Genomic DNA, 12,041 nt, shown 5'->3' on the forward strand with positions numbered 1-12,041 from the left:
AGCATAAAGCAAAATGAAGTCCTAGAGTCAAGAACGTGATTTCGTTGAGAGTTCGAGAGTTCGTTGGAAGTCCGGACGTTCATCGGAAGTTCTATGAGAATTGACCGAGAAGTCCCAGAGCTTGCTAAAGAATCTCATCAAAACTCACCAAGAAGATCATCATAAAGTCCAGGTGCTTGTCGGAAGTTTGCTAGAACATTGTTGAGAGATCGTCGGAAGTTCGCCCGAAGATCGTCGGAAGCTCGCCGGAAGAAACCTAGACTTACAGACTTTGTTTAGCTTAGTAAATATCTTAAAATTTATATTTAATGTATAATAGGGATTAAAATTGGGCCAACCCAATTAGGGGATAGTTTGGCCAAGTCTGGGCTGTGTTGGGCCAAGAGAAAGGCCCAAATAGTGACCAAACAGGTGAAACCGTCATGGCACAATCTCTGAGATTGTGTCAGGCGGTGGTACTACCCAGACTCAGTCTCCAAGACTGTTTGGGCAGTGGTACCACTAGTGTGAGTGGTGGTACCACCCAGTGTCAGCCTACAGGCGGTGATACCGCTCGTACCTTGAAATTTCAAGGGTTTGAATTTTGGGCTCCAAATTTAAATCCATTTGAGACCTATAAATACCCCAGCTATTCCTGCATAGATAAGAAAGAAATATTGAGTAAAACCCTATGACTCTAAAGCTATAAATCTTAGAAAGTTGAGTTCCCTCCTCCCAAAGCTTAGAGAGAGTTCTAAGGGAGGTGTGAGAGGGATACCTTGTAAAAGAGGATTGTAAAAGGTTATCTCCTAAACCTGTAAAAAGGAGAAGAGGGGTATAAAAGGGAAGTTGGTCTTTGCCAATTGAAAGAAGACTGATAGTGGATGTTGGTGGCCTCGACGGAAGAGGAATCGACGAAGTGGATGTAGGTCACAACGATCGAACCACTATAAAAATCTGGTTTGCGTTTCTCTTGTGCAATTTACTTTACTAAAAACCACTTTACTTGCATTACATCTACTATGCTCTTCTGTACACTTTCAAAGTTAATACCTTTATGAAATGATTTTTCGTCAGAAACAGATTTAATTGTAATGAAGTTTTGAACCGACGTAATTTTTACCGCTGTACTAATTCACCCCCCCTCTTAGTGCCAACTCTTTTCCTAACAATTGGCTTGCTAGGCATATATGACTAGCAATCTCTTACTTGACCTAAAGCCAATCACCTATCTGTCTGATCCCCATCAGACCCTTGTGACGCTCAAAGATAATCTGAGACAACGGTTTTATCAGTGGATCTGTAATATTATCTTTGGATGGAACTCTTTCTACTACTACATCTCTTCGGGTCATGATCTCTCTAATAAGATGAAACCTCCTTAGAGCACTTCTGACAAGACTTAGGTTCCCTTATTTGAGTAATCGTGCAATATAAGGAAATCGGCTCCTCACTACCCAACACGACTCCCAGATCTGTTATACACTTCTTCATCCAGACTCCCTCATTTGCTGCCTCTGCTGCAGCAATGTACTCTGCCTCTATGGTCGAGTCAGCAGTAGTATCTTTCTTAGAACTTTTCCAGCATACTGCCCCTCCATTCAGGATATACACATACCCCGAACTCGACTTGCTATCATCGACATCAGATTATAAACTTGAGTCTATGTAGCCTTCAACCCTAAGGCTACTACCTCCATATATTAGTAAAAGATCTTTAGTTCTTCTCAAGTACTTAAGGATACACTTTACTACATTTCTAATGTTCCAAGCCTGGATTCGCCTAATACCTGCTCGTGACACTCAGAGCATACGCTATATCAAGCCTAGTACATAGCATGACATACATGATAGACCCTATTACTGATGCATAGGGTATCCTATCCATGTTCGCCCTTTCTACAAGAGTCTTTGGGGACATACTCTTAGAAAGCGATATCCCATGTCTCATCGGTATGAGACATCTTTTGGAATTTTTCATGCCAAAACTTTTGACAATAGTTTCTATCTACATGGACTAGGACAAGCCAAGCATCCTCTTGGATCTAACTCTATAGATCCGAATCCCCAAAATATAGGATGCTTCTCCTAAGTCTTTCATGGAGAAGTGTCTAGAAAACCAAGTCTTTACTGTGGATAATATTCCTATATCATTCCCAATGATCAAGATGTCATCCATATATAACACCAAAAAGGTGATAGTACTCCCACTTACCTTCCTGTACACACAAGACTCATCTTCATTTTTAACGAAGTTATAAGATATGATTACCTTATCAAATCTTATGTTCCAACTTCGGGAAGCTTCCTTTAGTCCATAAATGATCCTAAGAAACCTGCAAACCTTATCTGGGCAGTCGTTGGACACGAATCCCTCATGTTATATCATATATGTTGAATATCGGATTTTGATGATGTAGTCAATTGTCATTTATTTATCTAATCTATATGTTGAGAAAAGTGTGCAGGATTAACTATGATGGCAGTAAGACATGCAGTAGGTGTTATACCGGAGTCAAGATCAATATCACGTTGGGAGTCCGAGAGTTCATCGGAAGTCCGGATGTTCATCGGAAGTTCTATAGGAACCAGTCGAGAAGTCTAGGAGCTTGCAATAGAAGCTCATTAGAACTCGCTAAAAAGATCATTGCAAAGTCCAGGAGCTTGCTAGCTCTCCGTTGGAGCATCGTCGAGGGTTCGTTAGATGTTTGCCGAAAATTCACCGAAAGCTCACCAGAAGATATGATTGATGCACTGGAACACAGAATTGCAGTAATCATGTCGTAATTGTCGTAGTTAGAGTATAGATTATGTTAGGGTTGGGAGGTAATCCCACTAACTTAATTAGGGGCCAATTGGGCCCTTAATAGACCCAAATTTGGCCGAATGGAATAGCCCATTCGGACCCAGAATTCCTGGTAGGCGATGGCACTACCCAGGAGACTCAGTCTCCCAGGGATTCTGGGTAGTAGTACCGCCCTTGTCAGGTGATGGTACCACCGACAGTTATTGCTGCCAGTGGTGGTACCACCCCTATCAAGCGGTGGTACTACTTAAGCTCGGTCTTCTAGCGCTGTCAGGCGGTAGTACTTCCCAGACTGAGTGGTAGTACCACTCAGTGTCCGATGACAGGCAGTAGTACCGCCCAGTAATGGTGGTGGTATCGCCAGAACCCCAGAAATCTGGGAATGAACACTTTTAGGCTACATTTTTAAACTCATTGGGGCCTATATAAACCCCACCCTTTCCCTACATGAAAGGGAACGAAAAACTTGCTTTAATTTTGAGTCTTTGAGGCCTTAAAATGTTGTAAAAGCTAGAGTTCTCCTCCTTCTTTCTTTCTAATTGTTGAGATCATTTAAGAGAGGAGTGAAAACTTATAAGGGTTGTCTCCTAAGCCTATCAAAAAAAGAAAAGCTGTAAAAGGGTGGTTGGCCTTCACCTATTGAAGGAAGACCTCTAGTGGATGCCGGTGACCTCGTCGGAGGAGGAAGCCGATAGTGGATGTAGGTCATATTGACCAAACCACTCTAAAATCTTGGTTTGTATTTACTTTGAGCATCTTTCCTTTATAGCAAACTACCTCTCCTCCTTATTGTATTTTAAATACGTCTACATTTACTTTAACGTAAAACATCTTTCGAGATCAGCTTTCTACGAAGAATTTACAAAATCTACGTTTTTGTGATTTACACTGCTGCAAATGACCTTAGTCTTCTCTTACATTTTCACTTTAGACTTCAAGCTCAAATTCCTTTCGAAACGAATTGAGTTGAATCAACTTTAATCGAAACAAGGTTTTTGAAATCGTGAAAGTTTTTTGCTATACTAATTCACCCCTCCCTCTTAGTGCGTTCTTGATCCTAACAATTGGTATCAGAGCAAGGTTCACTCTCAGTTAGATTAAAACCCAAGAGAGATGGTATTTGTTGGGAACCAAGAGGGTCACTCAATTACACGTCTGTCCATGTTCAATGGGACGAATTACACCTATTGGAAGGCTTGAATGAGGATTTTCCTTATTTCTATGGATTTTAAGCTTTGGAACGTTGTTGAAAATGGTTTTCAAAAGTCTTCTCTTCTAATGAACGATTAAAGTGAGTTGGAGAAGAAGACTTTAATGTTAAATGCCAAGGTTATGAATGCCTTGTTTTGTTCATTAGATAAAAACGAGTTCAATCGTGTTTTGATTTGTGAAACAACTTTTGATATTTGGCACACACTCGAAGTGACTCATGAAGACACAAGTAGAGTGAAAGAGTCAAAATCAACCATTTAGTATATTCTTATGAACTATTTCAAATGAAACTGAGTGAGACCATAGGAGACATGTACACTCGTTTTACGGATGTCGTCAATGGATTGAAAGGATTCGGTAAAGGTTTTTTAGATTTCGAGCTCGTTAATAAAGTTTTAAGATCTCTTCCAAAGAGTTGAGACCCTAAAATCATGGCCATTCATGTAATATCCCTCACTTTTAAAAATTATTAATAAAGATTTATTTATAAATCGGAGGACCTATATGTAAATATAAAAATTTGAAGGGCTAAACTATTAAGTTACAAAAAAAAGAAAAAAAAGAAAAGGGAAATAGCATTCTTATCTCACCGCCTCCCACATATAGGAAACAGAGTGAGGAGCTATGGGGCATTGGGGAGAGAAGAGATGAAAAGAAGAAGAAGAGGGAAAAGAAGAGACGAGGAAGAAGAGGGAGAAGAGAAGAAAAGAAGAAGAAGAAGAAGAGAGGGAAGAGGGAGAGGAGAGAGAGGTAGCTACAGTAGCTAGGGCTGCAACACCTCTGTTTCCTCTAGGAGGAAACAGAGGAGTGCATATGTGGGGAGTCGGGGAGGAGAATGGAAGAAGAGGAGAAGAAGAAGAAGAAGAAGAAGAAAAGAGGAGGGTGGCTGCGGTAAGGGCTGCAGCGAGGAGGTGTGGGGCGTCTGGGAGGAGAAGGGAAGAAGAGGAGAAGGAGAAGAAGAAGAAGAGGAAGAGAAGAAGGAGAGGCGGGAGAAGAGGTTGTGACACCTTTGTTTCCTACAGGAGGAAACAGAGGAGAGGGTGTGTGTGGCGCTAGGGAGGAGAAGGGAAGGAGAGGAGAAGAAGAGAAGAAGAAGAGGAGGGAGGAGGAGGCTGCGGCTGTGGCGGTGGTAGCTGCTGTAACATCCCCCATTTAAAAAAAAAAAATTAGTAAATGCTTGTTTGTAAATATGAGGATTATTTAATAATTTTTTTATTAAATAATATTATATTAAAGTTTATGGCTAAGGACCTAAGAGTAAATATTAAAATTTTGATATGATTTATAGAATATTCAGTATTGAGTAAATAAAAATAAAATAAAATAAAATGGAGGATATGTGTCATTAAATAGGATGAGCCACTTGCATTTATTCTAAAGTTGACACCTAAACCCCCATGCATGCTTGCCACCTCACTATTTTAGCATGAGCCAAACCTAAGTAATTTAAGGCACCATTAAAAAGAAACTTTGCAGCCAACATTAGTTTGAGGAGGAGAAGAAGAAGAAGAAGAAGGAGAAGAAGAAGAAGAAGAAGAAACTTTGTTTGAGGTTTTGCATCAACTCCCTATATTTGAGAATCAAACTCATCTAAGGCAAGTGTTCTAACCCATCCTAGAGATAAATTTTGATCCTTGTTTTCACCTTGATTTTGAGAAAATTGGGAGATTGTGGCTGCATGTAAGATATCTATGCCGTTTATACATCAAATGTTGAATCTAAAAATTTTCAGATTTTGACCTTTCAGTACTGGTATGACCATAACTTTTTGCACCAATTTCAAATTGAGGAAAAACCTCTTTCATACGAAAGGAGACTTATAGAGCTTTCATTTGACATAAAAATTGAAAGATTTGGAGTAAATTTACCTATCCAAACAATTGAATAAAAAGACCTCATGTATTTGGTAAAACATATACTATGAATTCTGACCTTCTATTACTAAATTGCTCATAACTCTCTAGTAAAAATTCTGAATTATACAAACTTAGTTCTTTGGAAACTAGATTCACATATCTTTTTTTTGACATATAATATAGAAATTTTGAAGTACGTTTGCCTTTTGAAAAATCTGTTTAAATTGATTCGATCAATTCTGTAAAACAGAGATGATTAATTCTAACCTTCTATTACTAAATTGCTTATAACTCTCTAGCGAAAATTCTAAATTATGCAAAACTTAGTTCTTTGGAAACTAGATTCACATATCTTTCTTTTGACATATAATTTAGAAATTTTAAAGTATGTTTGCCTTCTAAAACATCTATTTAAATTGATCTTAACAATTCTGCAAAACAGAGATGATCAATTCTAACCGTCCTTTACTCTATTTGTTGTAACTTCCTGTTTTTAGTTTATCTAAAAAATAGATTTGTACAGCTTTCCAATGACACTCATTTTTAGTGAATTGGAGCATGCTTGGTCACTCAAACAAATCAGGAAATGTACCATTCAAATTCTATCAGAATTGAAAACTTTGTTGGGAAAAGCCTATTCAATTTTTATCCTATTGAAAATTTGATTTCTGCTAAATTCTTCTTCAATTGAGCTTTATATTAGTCCTTTGAAGTTCTTATATTGTTTATCCTAAAATTATTGTATATCTAAGATTTATTATGTAATCCTTTGTTTGCATTTCCTTGTTTGATAAAGGCACATGCATATCTTCGTTGTTCTGCATGTGCTTCTGATATGTGTCAATGTTATTGTTAATACTACCCTTTTGTACTATGGTGTCTTGTGGGATATTGTGAACCTTTGCCAGAAATGGTAAAGGGAGTTATGCTTAGAGCCCGCGATTGCTCTGCTGGCCCCATTGACTTCACTCAGACCTAGGTGGATGGAGCTCCCAGACATGGGAGACTTATGCTTGGTGGTCATCCAGAAATGGATGAATCACATTATGTATATGGTTCCACAGCGCCCTCTATGTTTATTGATATGATATCCAAAGCTTTGTTTATGAGTTCATATTATGCTTTGGATAAAAATGGAATGCATGCTACATCAAAAATGACATACAAGCTTGTGTTTATTATTCGGTTCACTTGTTATACTTTGAAATGTTTCGTTTGTCATTATTATGCCCCCAAACACTCTTATGCCTTTGATATGCACCTAAATACTTCATGTGTCATTTGATACATGCCTAAATGCTTCTTTTGCCAATGAAATGCTCCAATTTCCTTTCTCCTATTGTTATGTCTAATGCTTGTTTTTGAATGAGGTAAACCTTTGTGATTTTATATCAAATGAGATGACTTCAAATGAACACTTGTATTTCTACTTTTGTATCTTGATACTTAGCTTGCTTGAACTTCTCCTATCGCCATGGATATATTAGACGCTTACTGAGCTCTTTATGCTCACCCCATTGCTATATAAATTTTTCAGAGTAGCTTGTCACGCACTGAAAAGCTAGAATTGGGTTAAAGCAGTGAAAGACTAGAAGATTTTTGAGCTAATCTTTGTTGGATGATAGGTTTTTGTTGTATAGTATACTTTACTTCTGATGTAATGTTAAGGATCTATTGATACTTATGTGTTGTAAAAGTTTAAAGGACCGCTCATGTGTATGGAATGATAAGTTTAAGTTGTATAAGGATAAGAACTCATGGTAAATAATTATCTTTTTATGATTGTATATACTTCTACGATTATGGATTTGTGTTGTGGTTGATGTTTAGTTGAGTTGCCTTTAGATTTTGTGAATCTCCGAGTGAAGTGGATTATGATTTATGTAACGTACATGTTTATGAATTATGAATATTGATTTTTGAATGATTCTTAGTATCCTCAAATTGTTAGATTGGATCCTGGATTGAATTGATGATGAATTATAATATTATTGATTTTAGACAGGGTCACACTTCCTGAATGTGATAATTCGGGGGGCATGACAGAGTTGGTATTAGAGCATGATTTGAGGATTTCTAAGAATCTTGATATGCTAAATGTGTAATAAATTTTGAGGTTTAGTGATTTCTATTTAGAGACTGATCAAAAGTTTTTTTCTTTTTTTTGTTATTTTTAGGAAGCAAGGATGACAAGGTCATCTTGTTCTCCTGTTGCATCTACTTCTGATCAATTGAGTGAAATTATGAAAACTCTAGAGGCGATGACAGAAGTAATGCAACAACAAGTCTGACAAGGAAGAAATGATGAAGTTGGGAATTCAAACCAGATTGGGTTGGGAATTGAATAGTTTAAGAAGCTTAGTCTTCCCAGTTTAATTGGTGAGCCTGATCCAATGGTAGCAGAACAATGGATGATGCGGATAGAGAAAATATTTGATGTTTTAAATTGCCCAGATGATAAAAAGGTTTCTCTTGCTACCTTTATGCTAGAAGGAGAGGCTAAGCACTGGTGGCGAACCATGAAGAGGATTTCTGAAGCTCGACAGGAGCCAATCACTTAGAAGGTATTTACAAAAAAGTTTAATGATAAATATTTTCCAGATTGTATCAGAGAGCAGAAAGAATTGGAGTTCCTGAATCTCATCCAGGGAAATTTGACAGTAGCCAAATATGAGTCTAAATTCACCGAGCTCTTTAGATTTGCCACACATATGATTGATGATGAATATAGGAAAGCAAGAAGATTTGAAAGAGGATTAAGGCTGGCAATAAGAAGCCGAATATCAGTTTTAAAACTCCAAGTATACACTGATGTAGTAGAAAGAGCTTTCATACTTGAAAAAGACTTGGAGGAGATCCAAGAAATCAGGGACAAGAATAGCAAGGATAAGTTTGTTGGTAAAAGTAAGAGAGGAAATGAAGCAGAAAGAAGTAATAAGAAGGTAAAGGTACCTAGATTTGAGAAAGGAACTCCATCGCAAAGAACTCTATCGTGTATAAAATATGGACGTAATCATTAAACAAGTGAGTGTTTTCGGGTGACTGGAGCCTGTTTTGCCTGTGGAAAGTTCGATCATAAAGTCAGAGAATGCCCACTAAACAAGAAGAAAGAGCCACTACTCCCTAAGCCGACAGCCCATGCTAGAGTATATGCTATCACAGAACAAGATTCCAGAGCCTCTAAATCAGTGGTTGAAGGTATTCTATATGTTTCTAATAGAAATGCAAAAGTTTTGTTTGATCCTGGCTCCAACTTGTCTTTTGTTTCACAATATTTTGCTTGTCACTTGGGCATTCAACCTAAACCACTAGATTATTTGCTACATGTAACTACTGCTGTTGGGGATTCCTTGACTACAAATCTGGTTTATCCATCTTGTTTGATTTCTATTGGAGAACATGAACTCCTTGCCGATTTGATACTCCTAGAAATCTAAGGTTTGATATTATACTTGGCATGGATTGGCTATCTTCTTATCATGCTAGTATTGATTGCTATACAAAAATAATTACTTTCTGCATACCAAATTAGCCTGTATTTTACTTTGAGGGTATTATGCATGATTTGCCTCATTGCTTGATATCAACACTTCAAGCTTATCGTCTTTTGTAGAAGGGTTATTTTTGTTATATTGTGTGTGTAAAGGAACATTCAAATCAAGAAACTCACCTAAATGAAATTACAGTGGTCAAAGAGTTCCCTGATGTATTTCCAGATGAATTTCCTGGTTTACCTCCAGATAGAAAGGGAGAATTTGCTATTGATTTGGTCCCCGGGATAGCCCCAATATCTAAGCCTCCCTACAGAATGGCACCAATCGAGCTCGAGGAATTGAAGAAGCAAATACAAGAGTTGTTAGATAAGGGTTTCATTCGACCCAACGTCTCATCGTGGGGTGCTCCAGTGCTATTAGTTAAGAAGAAGGATGGGACGTTGAGGCTTTGTATTGATTATAGACAGTTGAATCAAGTGACTATAAAAAACAAGTATCCCCTACCCAAGATTGATGACTTGTTTGATCAATTGCAGGGTGCACATGTATTCTCCAAGATTGATCTAAGATTAGGTTACTATCAGTTGAAGGTCAAGAAGGAGGATATTCCAAAAATAGCCTTTAGGACTCGATATGGTCACTACGAATTTTTAGTAATGCCTTTTGACTTGACTAATGCTCCTACAGCTTTTATGGAACTGATGAATTGAATATTTCAACCACTCTTAGATGATTGTGTAATTGTATTCATTGATGACATATTAGTATATTCAAGAAGTAATCAAGAGCATGATAAACACTTGAGAGATGTATTATCTATACTAAGAGAAAAGAAGCTGTATGCAAAGTTCAGCAAATGTGAATTTTGGTTGAAGGAAATTGCTTTCTTAGGCCACGTGATTTCAAGAAGGGGCATATCTGTTGATCCAAAGAAGGTGGAAGCAGTAGTTAATTGGGAAGTGCCAACAAATGTAACAGAAATTAGAAGTTTCTTGGGCATAACAGGTTATTATAGGAGATTTATGGAGGGATTTTCTCAAATTGCTCATCCCCTCACCAAATTGACTCAAAAGAATGTGAAATTTGAATGGAGTGGTGATTATGAGCAAAGTTTCCAAGAATTAAAAAGAATATTGACTAGTGCCCCTATTCTCACTATTCCAAATGGTAATGAAGGATTTGTAGTTTATACTGATACTTCAAGAAAGGGCCTTGGATGCGTTTTGATGCAAGAAGGGAAAGTAATTGCTTCAAGAAAGGGCCAGTGATTTCAAGGCAGCTAAAGAATTATGAATTGAATTATCCGACTCATGATTTAGAATTGGTAGCAATCATCTTTGCTCTAAAGATTTGGAGACATTACTTATATGGGCAGACATTTGATATCTTTACTGATCACAAGAGCTTAAAGTATATTTTTACATAGAAGGAGTTAAATATGAGGCAGCGAAGATGGATAGAACTTCTAAAGGATTATGATTGTACCATATGTTATCACCCAAGTAAAACAAATGTTGTAGCTGATGCACTTAGTAGAAAATTTACAAGTTTTATGGCTAGTTTGATTGTAAAACAATGGAAGCTATTAGAAAGAAATTATGATTCGAATGTAATGAGGAAAGGGCAAGACTCAATAATATTGATGACCTCTATCCAGTGCAAACTAATCTCATTCAACAAATTAAAGAAGGACAACTATGAGATCCACATTTAATATACTTGAGGAATGAAGTTGAAATGGGATTGAAGTTGAATTTTCAAATTTCAGATGATGGCCTATTGAGATTTGAGGATAGAATATGTGTTCCAAATGACCCAGATATCAAGAACCAGATCTTGAATGAAGGTCATAATTCAAAGTACACCATACATCCTGGTAGCACAAAAATGTATAGAGATCTCCAAAGTCATTATTGGTGGAAAGGCATGAAGGAGATTGCAATATATGTTTCAAGGTGTTTGACATGTCAGCAAATCAAAGCAGAACACCAGAGACCTGGAGGTTTATTACAGTCCTTAGATATTGTAATATCCCTCGCTTTTAAAAATTATTAATAAAGATTTATATGTAAATTGGAGGACCTATATGTAAATATAGAAATTACAAGGACTAAACTGTTAAGTTGCAAAAAAAGAAAAAAAAAGGGAAAACCGAAAATTCGGTATTATCCCACCGCCTCCCACGCACTCTGTTTCTTCCAGAAACAGAGAGAGCGGTGGGGCGTGAGGAGAAGGAGAGTGGTAGAAGAAGAGAGGAAGAAGAGGGAGAAGAGAAGAAGAAGAAGAAGAAGAAGAAGAAGAGGGAAAAGAAGAGAGGAGGAAGAAGAGGGAGTAGAGAAGAAGAAGAAGGAGAAGAAGAAGAAGAGGAGGTGGCTGCAGTGAGGGCTGCAGCGAGAAGCTGTGGGGCGTGGGGAGAAGAAGAAGAAGAAGAAGAAGAAGAAGAAGAAGAAGAAGAAGAGGGAAAAGAAGAGAGGAGGAAGAAGAGGGAGTAGAGAAGAAGAAGAAGGAGAAGAAGAAGAAGAGGAGGTGGCTGCAGCGAGGGCTGCAGCGAGAAGCTGTGGGGCGTGGGGAGAAGAAGAGAGGAAGAAGAGGGAGAAGAGAAGAAGAAGAAGAAGAAGAAGAGAAGAGGATAGCTGCGGCAAGGCTGCAGCGAGGAGGTGTGTGGGGTTGGGGAGGAAAAGGGAAGAGGAGAAG

The sequence above is a fragment of the Musa acuminata genome, chromosome BXJ2-8 (assembly GCF_036884655.1).
Source record: "Musa acuminata AAA Group cultivar baxijiao chromosome BXJ2-8, Cavendish_Baxijiao_AAA, whole genome shotgun sequence".
Lineage (NCBI taxonomy): Eukaryota > Viridiplantae > Streptophyta > Magnoliopsida > Zingiberales > Musaceae > Musa > Musa acuminata.